This window comes from Mirounga leonina, unplaced genomic scaffold (assembly GCF_011800145.1).
Source record: "Mirounga leonina isolate KUSES-001 unplaced genomic scaffold, KU_Mleo_1.0 Mir_115, whole genome shotgun sequence".
NCBI classification, from domain to species: Eukaryota; Metazoa; Chordata; class Mammalia; order Carnivora; family Phocidae; genus Mirounga; species Mirounga leonina.
In genome coordinates, this window is record NW_023270268.1 from 61,209,498 (window position 1) to 61,227,001 (window position 17,504).

At 37.3% G+C, this 17,504-nt stretch overlaps 1 protein-coding gene across 7 annotated transcripts in view; it reads right to left on the bottom strand.

Moving 5' to 3' along the window:
- MECOM (MDS1 and EVI1 complex locus) overlaps positions 1-17,504 on the bottom strand; it is a 540,477-nt gene that overhangs the window by 104,576 nt on the left and 418,397 nt on the right. The gene's annotated exons all lie outside the window — the stretch shown is intronic.

Consider the following 17,504-nt stretch of genomic DNA (forward strand, 5'->3'; position numbering starts at 1 on the left):
TTGGTTAAACATGGAGAAAGACTGAATGTAACCCATCTCTTGTCATGTTTATGATATCTGAACTCATCTTATATGAATGTTCCAATTTGGCTGTTGTAGCAGATGGGCTGCTTATGATAAACCATAACTACAGACACAGAATGTGATAATATAAATCATAAAGAAGATAAATAATGAAATTCTTTTAAAATAACTCTGGTTAAATATTTAGACAGTCAATTTTTAAGCTTACTCGCACACAAAAATAGTATTCACATATCTAGGCAAGGAAAGAATGGTACTCAACCATAATATAAATATAATTTAAATCTAAACATTCAGAACTCAAGGTATTTTAGAAATCTAGATAAATTTTCAGAGTAGTGAACAATAAAGTAAGAGGCCTCTTCCAGAGGTACTCATAACAAGAGGGGGCACTACAAATATCTCTTTATCCGGACACCAACCCCCCCCGCCCCGCACTGTGAAACCCATTTCATAATTCCAGAACTAAGTAAAGATCTATTTCTCAGGCTAAAGAAAACTCAACATCACTCTTCCTGTCCATGACTCTGTTGTCAATTCGTATCAATTTCTGACCTCACAGTGCTTAGAATTTACAACGTATTTTCACATGAGTCTAATCATCTCAAAAACCTAAACATGGGCCAGCCAGTTTCCTGATTGCACAGAGGAAGCAAGTTCAGTTCAACAAAGTGACTTGTTCAAGTTCGCATCACGACCTTGTTCAAGGTTAGTATGTGAAGGAGTCAAAATTTAAACAGACTGTTTTGGCTCCTAAATGGGTGTCAATTCTCTTAATCATGGTACCTCAGCCAATTTATAAAACAGATTAGGATTCACCTCAGGAAAATTTGGAGTAGATTTTATGGTACATATTAGCCGTGTAGGTCCTCAGCCCACAGATTGAAGATGGCTAGGAAGAAAGAAGTAAGACAGCAAAGCCAGTACAAATGACCAGTTTGGTAGTTGGGAAGAGGACCCTTGGGGCCAATCATGTTGCATATCGATACAAATACACCTTTCTAGGGCCTGTATCTATTCTAGAACTTTCAGCATGTATGGAAGTGGCTGATTTTATAAATAAGAAGTCTGTAGAAGACTATTTCAGCTACTAATAATAGTAAGGCCTGTGTCCCTCAGGAGGGCTAACTCCTGACCCACTTCTACTGCAGACAGGTGGCTGGGCTGCATCTGAAGGTGCACTTAAGAGATTTTTTACACTTATTTTCTATAAAACAGCATTGTCTCTCTATCCCCTTTTATCTCTCTTCCTTTCATTCCTTATTTTTTATTGAGCTCCTCCTGTCTGTAAGCTCTAAGACCATAAACAACGCCGCCCCAGGCCTAGACTTGCTGGAACTTCTAAGGTGCTGATAGACACAAATGTGACATGTGACACATGTGAGCAAGCACTGTCAGATGTGTGGGAGTACATCAGAAGAGCACCTGCCTGCATCAGGGGTGGGGCAAGAAGGCAAAGGGAGTGCATCTTTAAGTGCATCTTTAAGACTTTCCAGGTGAAGGCAGGTCTGAGCTGAGACATAAAGGACAGTAGGAACAGGTTCCATAAAATGGAGAAGGGCAGTGTCCAGTGTTAAAGGCTGGAGGTGAGATGGAGAATTGCATGTTGGGGTAGTTTTGTTTGTTTTGTTTTGGTTTTGATGGGGTGAGGAGGAGGAAGGGAGACAGTAAAAGGGAAAGGAGAAAAACGGACAGGAAAGAGAGAGAAATATCCATGCTACATGGTGAGCGAAGGAGAGACGTGAGTAAAAGCATCAGAATCTGATTTGGTGGGATTTGGTACACTGCAAACACGTTGGATTGCTCAATAAAATTCGAAAAAAAATGCATGTGTGTCAGGGTTAAAGACTATGGTGGGTAAAATAAGTCTGTGAGTGCCATTTCAACGACATCGACCAGTGTTCATCTCTGTTGATTCCGCCTGGCCTTAGAATGAAAAGTTTTACTGACCAGACTGTTCAGGAACCTAAAAATGAACAACTCTGGGCATAAATTTTGAGATCACAGCCAAAGGTTTATTGTAAGCCTGAAATGAAGTCTCAGTTTTTTCACTGAGAACACACGCTCTAGTATTAGTTTGTTTATATATTTCTGGTTGAAGATTTTTTCCTACAAATATTGAATTAGAATAACAAAGCCCAGACCTTTAGTTATAATCTTGTAAAATATGTTTAATAAATCAAGGCAGTAAGACATTTATGTGTGTGTGTGTGTGTATATATATATATATTACATATATATTACATAATACATATATACATAATTTTTCTCTCAGAAATTTCTTTAGCGTTTTCCAAAACTTAAAATAATTTTTAATCAAGTTTTTTAAAATCTATACCCCTGTGCATTCCATGCGATAAAAATTATGACCAATGCACTGTATTCTAATATCCTCTAATTAGCCCAGTTGAGATGTACAAAAGAATGTGGACAAGAATATGCAAAAAAATATGCATGACATTCCTTTTCATTTTGAAATTTTCAACTGCCAAACCAGTGTCTTGCCATCATCATTTTGGATCATGTAGGATTAATCAAGAGAGTTTAGTTAAACTAGTCCAGCTCACCAAAATTAATGATGTCCACGGAATGACCAAGTTGTCTTCTCCATTTGGGTGTGCTCTAATCCTTTCACAGGTAGTGTGAATATCAATTTTTTTTTTATTTTATAGACGTGATTATCCTGCACTTACGTCTAAGAAATTAACTGTCTAAATACTGAATGGAGAAAAAGCTGACCTAATAATAGTTCACATGCCACAGACACAGGGATTTGGGTTGACTGCAAGTTCTAAAACTCAGGCTGTGATAGAATCACCCACAAAGCTGCTACAATCCAAGAGTATTCTTAGACATATCATAGGCATGACGAGGGAAAAAAAGGTTTTTTTTCACTCTGCATTTGCTGGGCAATCTCTGGCACTAATGACAATTCTCGAATGGGCAAAGTGAATAAATCAAGGACTGAGGAGTTCAGTTCTTTGTGTCGCTGTCTTTGGATCATCCCTTTCTGCTCCTTGCATTTTCTCCCTCTAAGTTAAAATAAATAAATATTGTGTCCTAAAGCATTTTATAGAATAAAGAATGATTTATCTAAAAATATCTGCAAACAAAAAAGGGGCCTTCAGTTTTTACACAAAAATATGCGAAAAAGGAAATCAAAAGTAAGACCCTTCAATATTTTCACAGAAAAAAATCTGAATAAAGAAATATTAAATAATAAAACATTTAATGTAATTTCCAAAGATAACAGGGCAGAAAAGCTAAGGCTTATCTTGAATTTTTGGCATGTTAATCACCCATTTCAAAAAGATTTTCGAAAAAAAGAAAGATTTTAAAAATCTAAGCCCATTGTTATAGTTTAGACACAAAAAACCTAATCAGCATTTGTGTTTATGTATAAATAAAGAGAAATCAATTATCAGTTGAAATTGATTTAACTGGCATCCTTTGGCAATCCTTTTATTAAATAATTTTCCTTTTTTTATCTGACTTTGCACTCTGAAAACACATAACAAAAGAAATGAAACTTTTTCCTAAAAATACCAATACTATATTGGCAAATGATTGCCATACTTTTATGTAAAACTGTGTATTTTATTGTATCATTACTCAAACATGCTTCCCAAAGATAGTGAGAATGTAGATTATAGAATCAATGATAACATTTCAAGATGAGTAAGCATTATTTGGGAAAGTGAAATTTTCTGATAAATAACCAAGAAGTTCTCTTCTCTGCTATATGAAGCCAATTCTTCAAAAATGCTTCTTTATAAGCATCTCAGTAAACAGCAATAATATGAATATGTATGCATATAATATTTTTTCCTTCTGAACACATCTCATGAGTCACTGGGACTACTCTTCCGGGAAACTGTAGTTGTGTCTTTCTCATGCTGACACTATGAAGAGTCTGTGCAGTTGGGTGCTACTCCTGAAATCACCAAGAGTCCCAGTGTCTCACTGAGCCAGAAATATTCTCCTCCCAGTTGCAGTCATTCAACCTCAGAATTAAATATAGCATCAGCCAATGTAATATTAGACTGAATTGCTCAAGTTGCATTGACCATTAAAAACTCACTCATTACTTACATTCGGGGTGCAATATTGTGCCATAATTTGAGAAGGCAAGGAAGCAGTTAGCCCTGACCCAGAAAGAATACAGTCGACAAAAGAGGTAGAAGGGTGTAGTGGGGGTGCCCAGAATTGGACCCAGGCCCCATCTCAGCCATGTACAGCCATATCATTCTAGCAAGTTATGAAACCACTTCCAACTTCAATTTCCACATCTATTTAATAGGAATCGTTACCGCTCCTCTGTTTGCGTGAACTTTTTGTGAACATCAAGTTGGATAATGCATGTGAAATCACTCGCACAAATCTTGCAAACTGAATATACTCTATTTTTAACTAATTCCTGATCATACCTCTGCATTGACACTGTTCTGTTGTAATTAAACAAGACTCTGCATATCCTGCGTGAAAATGAGCCTGCTGTCCAGGTAGGTCTGGCCAGCAGTGCCTGTCCTCGCACGACCAGTGACCACCACGTGGAGAATCTAAACCTGACCGCAGCAGATTGTAGAATATAGCTAAAAGCAAAAACCTGAAGCATAAGCTGTGTTTCTTCTTCTTTAATCTATTCTTAGAATTAACTGACTCTATAGAAGCTGAAGAAAAAAAGGTATAAGCACAAAAAGAGTACAGCTATGTGACAGATAGTTTTTTACTAAGCCCACAATCATTTCTCATCAGGCTTGTAAAATAACTTTTGTTAATGCCAATTAATTCCTTGCACAGGCCCGTGTCACTTTATAACCCTCTGCTTAAAAGAAATCAATTGTATGAGTTCAGCTGAGAAATAACCATCATAATAGATGTTTTTGATAGCCCTTAAGGTGGTCAGAGGTAAAAGCAAAAGATGCATTGTAGCCTGAGGGATGATTGAATGAAAAAAAACGGGGGATGGGAACAGAACCTACTCGGATAGACCAATTTCCCACCACTGCGAGCCAGAGCAATTGATTGATGAATCCTCGCTCTGTCAAGAGGCAGCCTTCAGATTTGATCACATAAATACTCATTCAACTCAAATTCTGCTTGACAAGCCTCAGACAGCTTTGTTCTGTCACAGGTATCATTGGAAGGAAAATGCTCCATTAATCATCCTTAATTAACTTTACCATAGTCTGCTGAAACCAATATGCTCTCTGGCTAAGCCTCCTACTTAGCCAGGATTCTGTAGTTCTCAAATATAAGAGAGTCGTTGAAGTTCCTTCTATCGCTATTAACTAACTATAGGGATTCAGCATGAGTGGCGTTCACAGGAAGTCACGCCCATTGATTACGTGAGATAGCTTATCGGTGGGTACATTCTTCGGTAAAGGAAACATAATTTTAAATATGACTGACCTGCATGAGATAGCATTTTATATCTATATCTCACTTGATGCTCATAAGTTCGAAGGTTTCCTTCCCAATTCTCAGGTATCATATGTCCTGAGCTATCATTTTCTAAGGGGAAAGAAAAACTTAAAAACAAAAATAACTAAGCCTTAGTTTGAAAAATAGTTGTTGAAGACATAAAATAGTTTGTGATACATCCATAAACACCCCTCACATTTTAGAATGCCTCACGATTTTTATAAAGCTTTAAAATGAGACGTGGTCTTGTTTTGATGTTTGCTTAGTACACATGTTAACCATTTTTCTTATTTTGGCATTACTTATTGGGAAGTTTTGACAAGGATCGCAAGTCAGTGGTAATAAGGACAAAAAACAAAAAACAAAATGAGAAGTGATCACACTTTAAATAAAGTGCGATGTGTGAACTACAGTAAATGAATAGAGTCTCTAGAATACCCCAGTTTACCTCAGATGGTGTCTGTTCATCCAGAGGCTTCCTAGGCTCCCAGACAGATTTTCTAGCAGCTTGGGATCTTAGTCCTGTTCATGTGAATACAGGCTATTCCAGTGATAATGTTAGTGACCTTTTCAGGCTGTGTGCTTTTAAAGCCAGCTGATCCATATTAGAGTCCAAGAAACTGAAATTTAATCTCAAAATTCTCTAGTCATACAGGTGCTTCTGAGAATTATCTACAGAAAGAGAAATGAACTTGCAGAGTGATGAGGGTGTGCATACTCATTTTAACTGTGCAAACTAAGAATATCATTTTGGTTTGTCAAGTGATGAGCTCAATGAGGACTGAGGGTTTAAGAGTTCTAAAAATGACTGTTCCTTTATAAAAACCCTGGCTTGGCACTGTGCCGTAGCAGACATTATATTTTGCCCTCCACCCTGAGGAGAGGTAGCATAATACTATGACATGCATTTGATTTATCGTTGATCTTTCTACGACATTTCTTATGAACTATAGTCTTCTAATAAGAGACAGTAAAAACTCCATGGGAAAGCACGTCTCTGTGGACGAGAGATTTGTTAAAACAAATACCAAATCATGTCCCCTTTGTGCAAAATGACATAAAGAACATGTTATCACGGAAATCCTAAAACATAGATTTTTATTTACCAACATTAAAGTAGATTTGAAAAAAACATATGTGAATGCTAGAAAAACAAGACTTGATTTTAAAATACATAAACGACTTATGACTTATGACAATAAAAGATGATGTCAAGTTGCTGAGACCAATTCATAACGACAGATGCCTTCTTTATTACAATGGTTCAGTGTTTTATATTTACTTATTGTGAAATAGGGTTTTACGTTGGGGGAAAATATATATCTTAAGTCAAACTTTTTATATCAAACTCTACTTTGCTCTCCCTTGGCCTAGGAGGAAAACAAGGTCAGAAATGAAAATAACTGGGCAAAATCCTCCTTGTTATGTTTTCTATTTTAAATTCTGGTTACTATTCTTGCGAATTACTCTTTGCTTCTCTTTCTGTTTACCTACTTCCTCCTTCTATTTTGATGCCATAACTTCTTCCATGGCTTAGGAATCAACCTCCCATTGCAAAGTCTTGATTTCTCTGCTCCTCATGCCATTCTAAACATCTCTTCCTTTATCTAATTTCTTCCCTTGCCATGGACTCTTTCCTCTGCAGATCTTACCCACTCTTCATTTCTCTTTCTCTCTTTCCAGTTGAACTCTACTTTCTACCCATTCTTCCTTCTGAACTGTTTGGGTTCAAGTGCCTATATGCCAATCACTGTAGCAGGCAGTGGGAACAGAACATCACCCATAACAGGCCCACACAGTGGAAGGGATAGACATGGAACACTGAATCCCAACCAAATGTGATCAAAGATAGGGTAGAAATTTAGTGTGCTGCAGTAACAAATAATTTAGAATGCAAAGAGCAGTCAGGAAAGTCCTCCCTGTGAAGTAACAATTAATGGGAACCCAACAGACAAATAAGAGTTTTCCAGACAAGGACAAGGAAACCGGGAGTGGTATGTATAAAGGCCTGGATGGGCTTCGTTTATTCATTTGTTCACTAAATACAAATTCATTGTCTCCTATGTGCCTGTATCTTCGATGTTACCTGGGGCTTGTTCATTTGTTGATTTAAAACTGTTATTTGGGAAAACATGGAACATACCTTTTAAACTCCCCAAAATACATCTGAACTAGAAATAATTTTGGAAAACAACAAAGAACAAGATGAAAACTACATTGTAAGTTACTGTTTTTTTAGAGCCTGCTTTGGGGATACTTCTCTTCTTTCCCTTCTGTCTCTACCCAAGCAACAGCCGAGGTAATTCACGGTGAATGGGGTTTTTCCTTCTTCACACTGCAGTGGTAATTGGTAGAAAAGGAAAAATAATGGGAGGAAAAGGGAAGAGAGAAGAGCTATTCTTCTTTCTTGTAGCATTGTGATGCAATTTAGAAATTCCTCCCTAAAACACTATGTGTCTAGCATTCACAACAACAGAACTGCACCCATTTCTAGGTCTTATTAAGACCTGGAAGGGAACGAATGATCAATGATCTTCACGTAACAACCCCATGGGAATCTTGCCCAATTGTGCCAAAGGGATTTGATTAGCGGTCATTTCATACAGCGACTATATATATATATATGTTTATATATAGTTTCAAAAATCAGCTGGTGAACTGTAAAAAAAAAAAAAAGTGTGCTCTAAATATCCCAGGAAAATTTGTTGATAGCATCCATTTAGGAGGAATACAACTTTGTTATTCAAGATATTCAATATCAAGCTCTATTAAAAAGATCTCTATTTTAAGTAATGAAATTAGTTAAATAGATTCACATGTATGGAGTGGCAGAGAGGACCATGAATGTCCTTCCTCATTTCAAAGGTCAAAGACAGCATTAATTATTTTTTAACTAATGTCTATTTAACTACATGCAAACTTAAATCAGTTTGGGTCTGACCGATTCAAAGCCATTCTTTGGTTCCCTGCTCTGCTGCAATAATTGACTAGGTTAGACCTTGCAAAGGTCAAAAGAATGGACTCAGTTCATATTATTTTGGCTAATAACACAGTTCTTAAATCAAAATTTGAGAATTGATCTTTCAAAGTCACTTTTCCTCTCTATACTCATATGTAATTTCAAATTAAATGATAGATGTATCCAAACCTCACTTTTTATTTAATTACTTTTTAGTAGCAGAAGACACAGTGGGAGGGTTTTTTAACAAGATCTGGGTTTGTCTTAAAAAAAAAAATTCAAAAGGGAATTAAGAAAACCATGGGAAACTCGGCATTTAGCGAAGTTCTAATGAATGCGATTGGATGTGGGCAATCTGAAGGAAAAAATTTAGGCAGACATAATGCCAGGCCAGAGAGAAAATGAAAACGGTCTTAGGTGAAGTTCAGGAAAAATATAGAGCACAGTAGAGTCAGGTATTTTGGCAATTAGGTTTCATGGGACTTTAAATATCACACTAAACATTCAAATTGTTGCTGTAGTGTAACGGCTTCCTTAGATCCCTGGGCAGCATCTGCCCAGGCCTGCACCTCTTGTTGAGACCAGAGCTTTGTGCTAGCTTTTCCTTCCCTCTCCAGGGATGGCCTGCCCACCCTGATGTGCCAGGCTGGTTGCAGAGCGCCATTCAAATGGGACATGGAATCTCCCCTCCACCCAAAGATTGTCCTGACGGGTGGGCAGTCGGATAGCAATTTCTTCTCAACACCCCTTTATCTAACCTTGCAACCCCCGCCAGTCGTCTTACTGTCATCACTCCACGATATATATTTACCCCTAGGCCTGGAGATAATGAAATCTTTATTGAATATGTACATCTGCTCAAAGTTTATTCAGTTGCATGTACATCTTTCAAACGTGTTCTAAGACAGTTTTATCTCTTAGACGACAGAGAACATATTTACTTAATGCACTTTGCATGATGCCAAAGCACGTTACCAGGTGTTGATATTATTCAATAAGTGCATTTGATTCTGATATATCCAAATGTCATTTTAGACACACAGGGCTTGGGTGTGTGTGTGTGTGTGTGTGTGTGTAGATGAAATACAATTCAAAAAGAGAAAATCTCCTCCAAAATGAAATCCCCTCCAAAATGAAATTTAGCTATTTTCAAATTGTATCCTAATACCACATTAACAGAGTCAAGATGAAATAGAAATAGTTATATTATTATTCATTGTCTGTGGGGTCATGTCTTTTTGTCTGAACTATGGTTCCTTTTCCCTAGCTAATTAGAAACCTTCACCTCCTCAAGCTATGGTAAGAGAGACCTGGCCCATTTTAAAGAGGAAGGGTTTTCAAATCAAGGTTTGTATAAAGTTTAGAAATGCTTTCAAAACCTAGTTGTAGATTTCCATAATAAATATATTTCATGGTGAATTATTCATAAATAATCTATAAAGCATGCTGACTATATTTAAACCAGATAAGGTCAATTTTTTCCTTGTGTCAAAATGCCACCTTAGCTAAATAATCTTACACTTCTAACCATGCTTAAAGAAACACAAAATTTATGTATGTGATGAGAAATACATTCACAGATAGTATTTCTGGCTTCCATACCAAGCACATTCATATTTTTCTCCTAAATCTGAAACCAAATGTTTGGTTTCCTAATATTTTTCCTGTCTACTGGATTTTTCTTTCCTTCTTCTATGTGGTCACTTACAGCCTGGCCCTTGTGTATTCTCCCAAGAAAGAATTGTTTATTTATATTAGAAGTCCTTTCTGGGGCTCCCTGTAGACTCTGTTTCCAATGGCATGTGGAGTTACTAAGCTTTTATTGTTGACAAGTGGTAGGTGGGATCCAAGCTTTTGTGGTTAAATTGTTTATTGATAATTACCTGTTAATTACCCCACTGCCTAACTCCTGTAATTTACTATAATCATTACTTTCCTTTTTCTTGAAACCATGAGCACAAAAACCAAAAAGTGAGGACAAAAATATACTTCCCTACCACCTTAAAAAAAAACAAAAAAAAAAAGCTGGCTCTTTAATTAAAACCATTAGAGTCAGAACATTTCCTCATTGTATAATATTTGGATTTAGAAAGGCAAACCAGTGTTATTAATGTAATTATAACTATGCCTAGTAATTGATTTATAACTGGTGAAAATAATTTTGGGTGGCAATCATTAAATTAGGTGTCATATAGTATTCTTGAGTCATTACTGTTTTATTTTACTATAGAATGTTTTCCTTCCTAGAGTTGGCCAGAAAATCTTTACTAAAGTTAAAGGCTTGAAGCAAAATAGACTAAACTCCACATTATTTTTAAGGTATGAAGCTTTTTTTTTTTTTTAAGATTTTATTTATTTATTTGACAGAGAGCCACAGCGAGAGAGGGAACAGAAGCAGGGGGAGCAGGAGAGGGAGAAGCAGGCTTCCCTCCAAGCAGGGAGCCCGATGCGGGGCTTGATCCCAGGACCCTGGGATCACAACCTGAGCTGAAGGCAGACGCTTAACGACTGAGCCACCCAGGCGCCCCAGGTATGGAGCTTTTTTACGTCAAGGTTCCAGCATCCAAAGTTTTATTCCAAAGCAGTTATGTAATACCTTGAACTCCCATAGATATTCATAGAGCGGCCCTTACACTTCTTATAGAGTTAGCATTGTTGTGATACAGTCCCCCCCCCCCCCCCCCAGCCACAGTGGAGGAACAGATCAATGTCCAGGGAGATAGCGTACAATGAGCTGCTTCAGTTTCCACACGTCTCAAGAAACTCCCCTAATCCTTCTCCAAAGCTCCGTCAGTACTAAAATCATCTGGTAAAATATTTTTTACTAAAATTTAGAGTGAACAATTACATCCAACTTTCTGAGACTCCAAATTAGTTCTGCCAAGCAAGCCGATGGATTTATTAGGCACATATTCTAAAGTGTGATGGACAAGGGGCTGTAATGAATGATCAAATGAAATTCTAAAATAGCAAACCAAAAACATGTTGGGATAAACACAGCTATCATCCTGCCATTTCTCACCAACTTCCTGTCATTATTTGCACTATTCTACTAGGCATGTTCGTGTTATATTGAAGATATGCATGATCAAAATGAACCCATGGACTTTGTCAGAGCCATTAATTAAAACCAAATTTCAGGGCGCCTGGTGGCTCAGTTGGTTAAGTGACTGCCTTCAGCTCAGGTCATGATCCCAGGGTCCTGGGACCGAGTCCCGCATCGGGCTCCCTGCTCTGCGGGGAGCCTGCTTCTCCCTCTCCCACTCCCCCTGCTTGTGTTCCCTCTCTCGCTGTGTCTCTCTCTGTCAAATAAATAAATAAAATCTTTAAAAAAAATTAAAAAATAAAAAAATAATTTCAGAACTGTCTGTGCTTTACACTACCTACTCTACCTCGACAGGAAGCCACACAGAGATGAATAGCAAGAAGCCTTGATGTGCACTATGCCAATCGATCTACACACATCTTCCATAGGACTCCTTGTGCTAAATGCAGCCCTTTAAAAAACAACAACAACAAAAATAAACAACAACAACAAAAAAAACAGGATATTTTAAAACCACAGTGGAAAGAACAGGGCATTTAGAGTTCAAATAGCTGGACTGGAGGATAGGTTTGACACTTACTAGCTATAAAAACATGAACAAATCACTTAACCTCACTGAACTTCTTTTCATCATTTAAAAAATTGGGATAAAAAATAATATTGATCCAAATCATTTCTTGAAGTTCTTATAATGATGGCAATGATGTAATGATATAATAATGCATATGAACACACTTTATCAACTGAAAAGCACGGTATGATTATAATAATCATTATCAGTCACGAAAATAATAAACACACTTTTAAATAACTGGTAAAAAAAAAAATCGCTGGGCATAGAGAATAAATAGAGGGTCAGCCCTATTTAAAAATCTAAGGAAGAGTGTCAATATATATACACATTATAGCATTTCAAGAACTACTTTTCCCAGGGAGAGATTAAAGGCAGGAGAGGAAATGGACCGGCTTCAGCTGCTGTCATTGCATTCTTAGTATTTTACTTGGGAGAATGAGCCTTGTCAAATGGAAAGACTGAAACGAATACATTTCTCAGCTGCTTAGCAGATATGTTTTCCAATATAAGCTAAACATTTCAGCCAACCTCATTTCCATGTGAATATTTGCACTCCGGAATAGATGATGGGAACATTAAGGGGAATGGGTTGATCTTGGCCTTGGAATTATATGGCCTAGGTGTAAATTTATTCTTAATCTTTAGCCATTATGTTTTAACATTCCTAGCTGAAATTTGGTTGAGCTATCAAATGGTTCAAAGGCCAGTTCATGCCACAACTCAAGAACCACCGCTGGGAGAAGGTGGAAACCCCAAACCACAGCCAAGTCCATCCATAGGGTTTTTCCCCCATGAAGGTTACCACAACATACTTAACATTGTTCCAGACAAATTGTTACCATTACCAAGCCGAACAATTGTGTTTTTATGTTTTTAAATAGTTTTGGTAGCTCCTTAGAAACTTTACAGCTGGAGAGGAACTACCTCTTAATGGAGCTACATTTATAGAATTTTGTTCTGTGCCACTTCTTCATTTGCTTCCTGATCGAAACAATAGTCCCAATTGTCAGCTGCACATCAGTTACTCACAGGCCTGGCCTGGGTCTGTGATTCAGCCGGGCTCTGCACAATCATCCCAGCTCCCAATAGTTCATCATCATTGTTTTTGTATAATTGGAAACAGAATTATTTATATGCCACTGCTTACACTGCGAGCAAATTTACAAGGCAACTGTCTCTCTTAATCTGGAGTAGACCTAACGTAAACAGTAATGCAAAAGAGTATTCAGATTTATTACATTGCTTCCTTAAAGATCAATATTTAAAATGAATACATATTGTGCTAATTTAAACATGCAACACATCACAGAACTATCTGCACAAGAAATTTACGATGGCCTAAGACATTTTTATGCTCTATTCCTACTTCCCACAAATACCTTTTTTCAAATGGAAAGGGGAAAAAAAAGAGTTACAGGTTCAATGTGAATTAACCTCATTTATAAACTTTCATCTAAACCTGTAACCTCAACAGACAGTATATTAAGCTAGCAAAAGGAGAATGAAAGTTGCATTGAGTGTGACCCAGACAAGAAAGCGAAGCTGACTCCACCCTACGCGGTACGAGATGTACAGTTCAGAGTAGACAATGGTGAGGAATTCTGTAAAAGCGAGCCACAACCTGCTGATCTTAGAGCAGTTATTTTAGTTTTACGCCGCAGTTCCTGGATTCTGTAGGTTTAAATAACTCCCTCTCTTTATTCAGACCTCATCTTGAAACTTTGAAATAGTATCCCTCTGACCAGAATCTGAGGTCCTTCAGACCTAGCATCACGTCAGGCTGCCGGGCTGAGACCTTACATGCCAAGTCCCAGCCCATGATGAATTTTTATAAGTGAGTTACAAACCCCTCAAAAACAGGCTTATAATGGAAATGCTGACAGACTCTTAACTATCGAGTTTCTAGTGGGTTCCTGTTTAATACACTGTATTTCTTCCCCTTGAAGATATTAATTTACCTTTTGAAATGTTCATTGCTAAGATTAAGCATAGGTTTTTGAAATGTGTTCACAGGCAATTTATGCATGAGTAGAAATGTACTCTTCTCCAGATGTACAGAATACTAATTTGAAAATGATTTATAAGCCACACTGTACTGTACATTTCATTCCCTCCTGAAAAGTTAAGACAAGGTTTTCCTCTGACATAACACCAGGATCCTCTATATATTGTAAATACGGCGTATTAGCGATAGTTGCATAAATTCTTGAGATGTCAACTCTAGGATGGGTCAGAATAGAAAGGTAAGCTGCCAGGACCAGCGGGGTAAGGGAGAAAAACTGGAAGATTCAGGAAAAGAAAAATCAATTAAGCACATACTCAAATAGCAACTTCCCACCTTAAGGGAGTATTTTTGTGTTTTGTCCAAATGAGTCTCTTAGAATCTTAGAATGTCAGAATTGAAAGAATCTTAGAAATCATTTAACCCAGATGTTGCAAACTGGTGGCCTGGAGGGCCAAATTAAGCCCCACAATATGAATAAGGCACATAAAAAAGTTGGCATCTAATGATGTCAATAATAATTGGAAAATTTCATCCCAAAGGGGAGAAATTCTATTTCTCTTAAAAAATGAAAATATTTGGCAACACTTGACTTGCATTCTCCCATAGAAGCAAGTAGCCAGGGCTGAGCAGAGGCAGTCCCCATTAGGATGGGAGTGAGTCCTTCTCTGTGCCAATGTCCACTCCTGTGGTTTTATGGATTCCCGTTACCTTCCTAGCCCCTGCTGCGTTTATGTTTGTGAATCCTGTCTGGAAATGATCTCGACCAGGACTCTAAGCTTGTTCGTGGTAGGGCTGAGATGAAGGGAAGGTCAAATCTTACATATTTCCCTCTGGGCACTCTCAGCACATTATCTTCCGACATAGTTCCCTCACTTGGTTAACTGCCTGCCGAGAAAAAATTGACTCTAGTGAAAAATAAATGAAAAACTCTAAAAATCAGAGTCATCAGCAACTATGGCTTTATTAACCTCCTTGCCATCTGACTTAAAGAGCACCTCGTTCTAGGCTTTAGTGACTCTTCAGCAGTACAAGAGAACCTCTATTATTTCAAAGGCTGTGGTGTTTTAAGGCTTGCAAAAACTTTTTACACCCAGAAGGCTGGTTTTCAAACTTTGGCTTCACCTAGGAATCCTCTGCAGAGCGCTTCAAAGGATTAAGCCTGGGCCCCACCACAGATTCATTAAATCAGAATCTCTAAATGTGAATACCCGGGCATACTACTTAAAAAAAAAAAAAAAATTCCCCAGATGATTCTAGTGAATAGGTAGGGTTAACGAACACTGGCCTAAAAGGTAATTGATGATTTTTATTATATAAACATATTTTGGGGCATTAAAATGATGTGTAATAGAAAATGGCTTTAAAAGCAGTGTTGTACTTTTCTAGATACACAAAATGATGGTAGAGGGTTAAGATCACAAAAAGATCTTGAAACACAGTGACCTCTTGCCTAAACAAAGAAGTTATAAGATTATCCATAGCTACTCAATTCATGGGACTGTGCTTTCATCATTGAGGAAGAAAGGTCTTCCTAAAATAGCTGGGAAATAAACAGTGAGCGTACAAAGAATGGGGCAGGCAGCAGGGAAAGGTGCAGTATCTCTGAAGGATGACACAAGATATATAGGAGTTCCAGGTTAAGAATAGTTCTCAATGTTTCCTGGGAAGGACTCCCACATCCTCAGGAAGAAGCGACTATCTCAGAATATCCCATTTAGATACACAGAAGATGACGGAAGTCACATTTACAGTAACAGTTGAGCTTAAACAGAGAATAAACTATAATTAATAACAGGTAAAATCAGAAAAGCAGCAATTACATAGGAAACTTTTAGAAATATAGATACCATGTAAAAAGAAAGCCTTGTAATAGGGTAAGAGGGCCTTTTATTAACTTTCAGAATCCTGATTGCACATGATACGAAGACCTATTTTTCTTAAGAAAAAAACACAAAAACCAAAAAACCCTGTACCTATTTGTGTGTATGTGTGTGTACGTGTGTCCATGGTGTCTATGGACAGGCATTATGTATGCAGGTGAAGATCTATATCAATTTCAAAGAACAAGAGAATGTTGCCTAGTGTAGATGTTATTGATGTTTTTTAATATTCTATTTCAAGAGCTTAAAAATCACAAACTTCACAGAAGGTTTAGGTAATGCCTAATTGCTTCTGTCTTCTTTTATGGTCCATCAAATGTTGCTTTGTCATTGAAAAGGCTATAGTTTAGAATTCAGTTACTTCTTTTAACCAATATCTGCGGGCCTTTAGACATTCAGAAGCAGGCTTCCTGGTTCCCTGACCCCCCCACCCATGCTGACAATATGCGTGATAACAGAAGTAACAACATATAGAATTTCAACTCTCACATTTGAGCCCCTCTAACAAGCCAGGCACTGTGCTAGAAAGTTTATATATGTTATCTTTAAACCTTATAACAAGATAGAAAGATAATTATTACTTTACTTCTTACAGATAAGGAAATTAAAACCCAGTAAGGAACTTGCCCAAGCTCACATGGCTGGCTGACAGCAAGTCTGAGATTCAAGCCCAGTTCTACTGCAAAGCCCCCAATCTTTCTATTATAACACATCCTTCTAGATATTACTTATATATGTGATATAAGTTTTTAAGCAAGAGTTGGGTATCATTTTTTTGAAATTTGTAGTGCAGCCTATATAAAAAGTCTCCCTCCAGTTATCTGTCCATAAAATAAAACTTCATAATAGCTTCTATTTTTGGTTCAAGAAGTCAGTTATCAGAAAAGATATAATGGAATTTGCATCGTAAGTGATGTCAACAGCATCGCTACAGATGTCCTAAGCTAATGATGTCAGCATTTAGCGAACATACCTAGATACATTTTATTTAAAATACCTTATATGTTAAAGTAAGGATCAAAATAGCCATGCATATGTCTAAGGTATGGAGGCATTAGTGTGAAGAATTCTATGAAAAGTAATCTATACAATATACAATAGATATCAGTAATTGAGTGACACATTGACAGACATAAAACAGTAAAAAAGAGTTCTCAAAGTAATCAAGAAGGAGAATATCTTACAAATGTGGTAGGAAAATGACTTAGGGCGAAAGAACCTCATCAGGAGAAATAGTGATTTCACTTTCAATCAATCAATCAATTTTATTGAGATATAATTCATTCATTTTAAGGGAGTAGGTCAATAACCTTTGACAAATGTATAGAGCCATGTGACCACCACTCCAAACAAGAGAGAACAGTTCTATCTCCCCAGAGAGCTTCCATGTGCCCCTTTTCCGTCAATTTTCCCTTCTCCACAACCCACCCCAGGCAATTATTGATGTGTATAGATTAGCTTTTCTATCTGAATCAGTACAGATTAATTTCCTTGTTCTAGAATTTCATATTAATGTAATCAGAGTGTCTATACTCTTTCATGTCTTGCTTCTTTAGCTCAGCACAGGGTCTGAGAGATTCATCCAGCCCCTG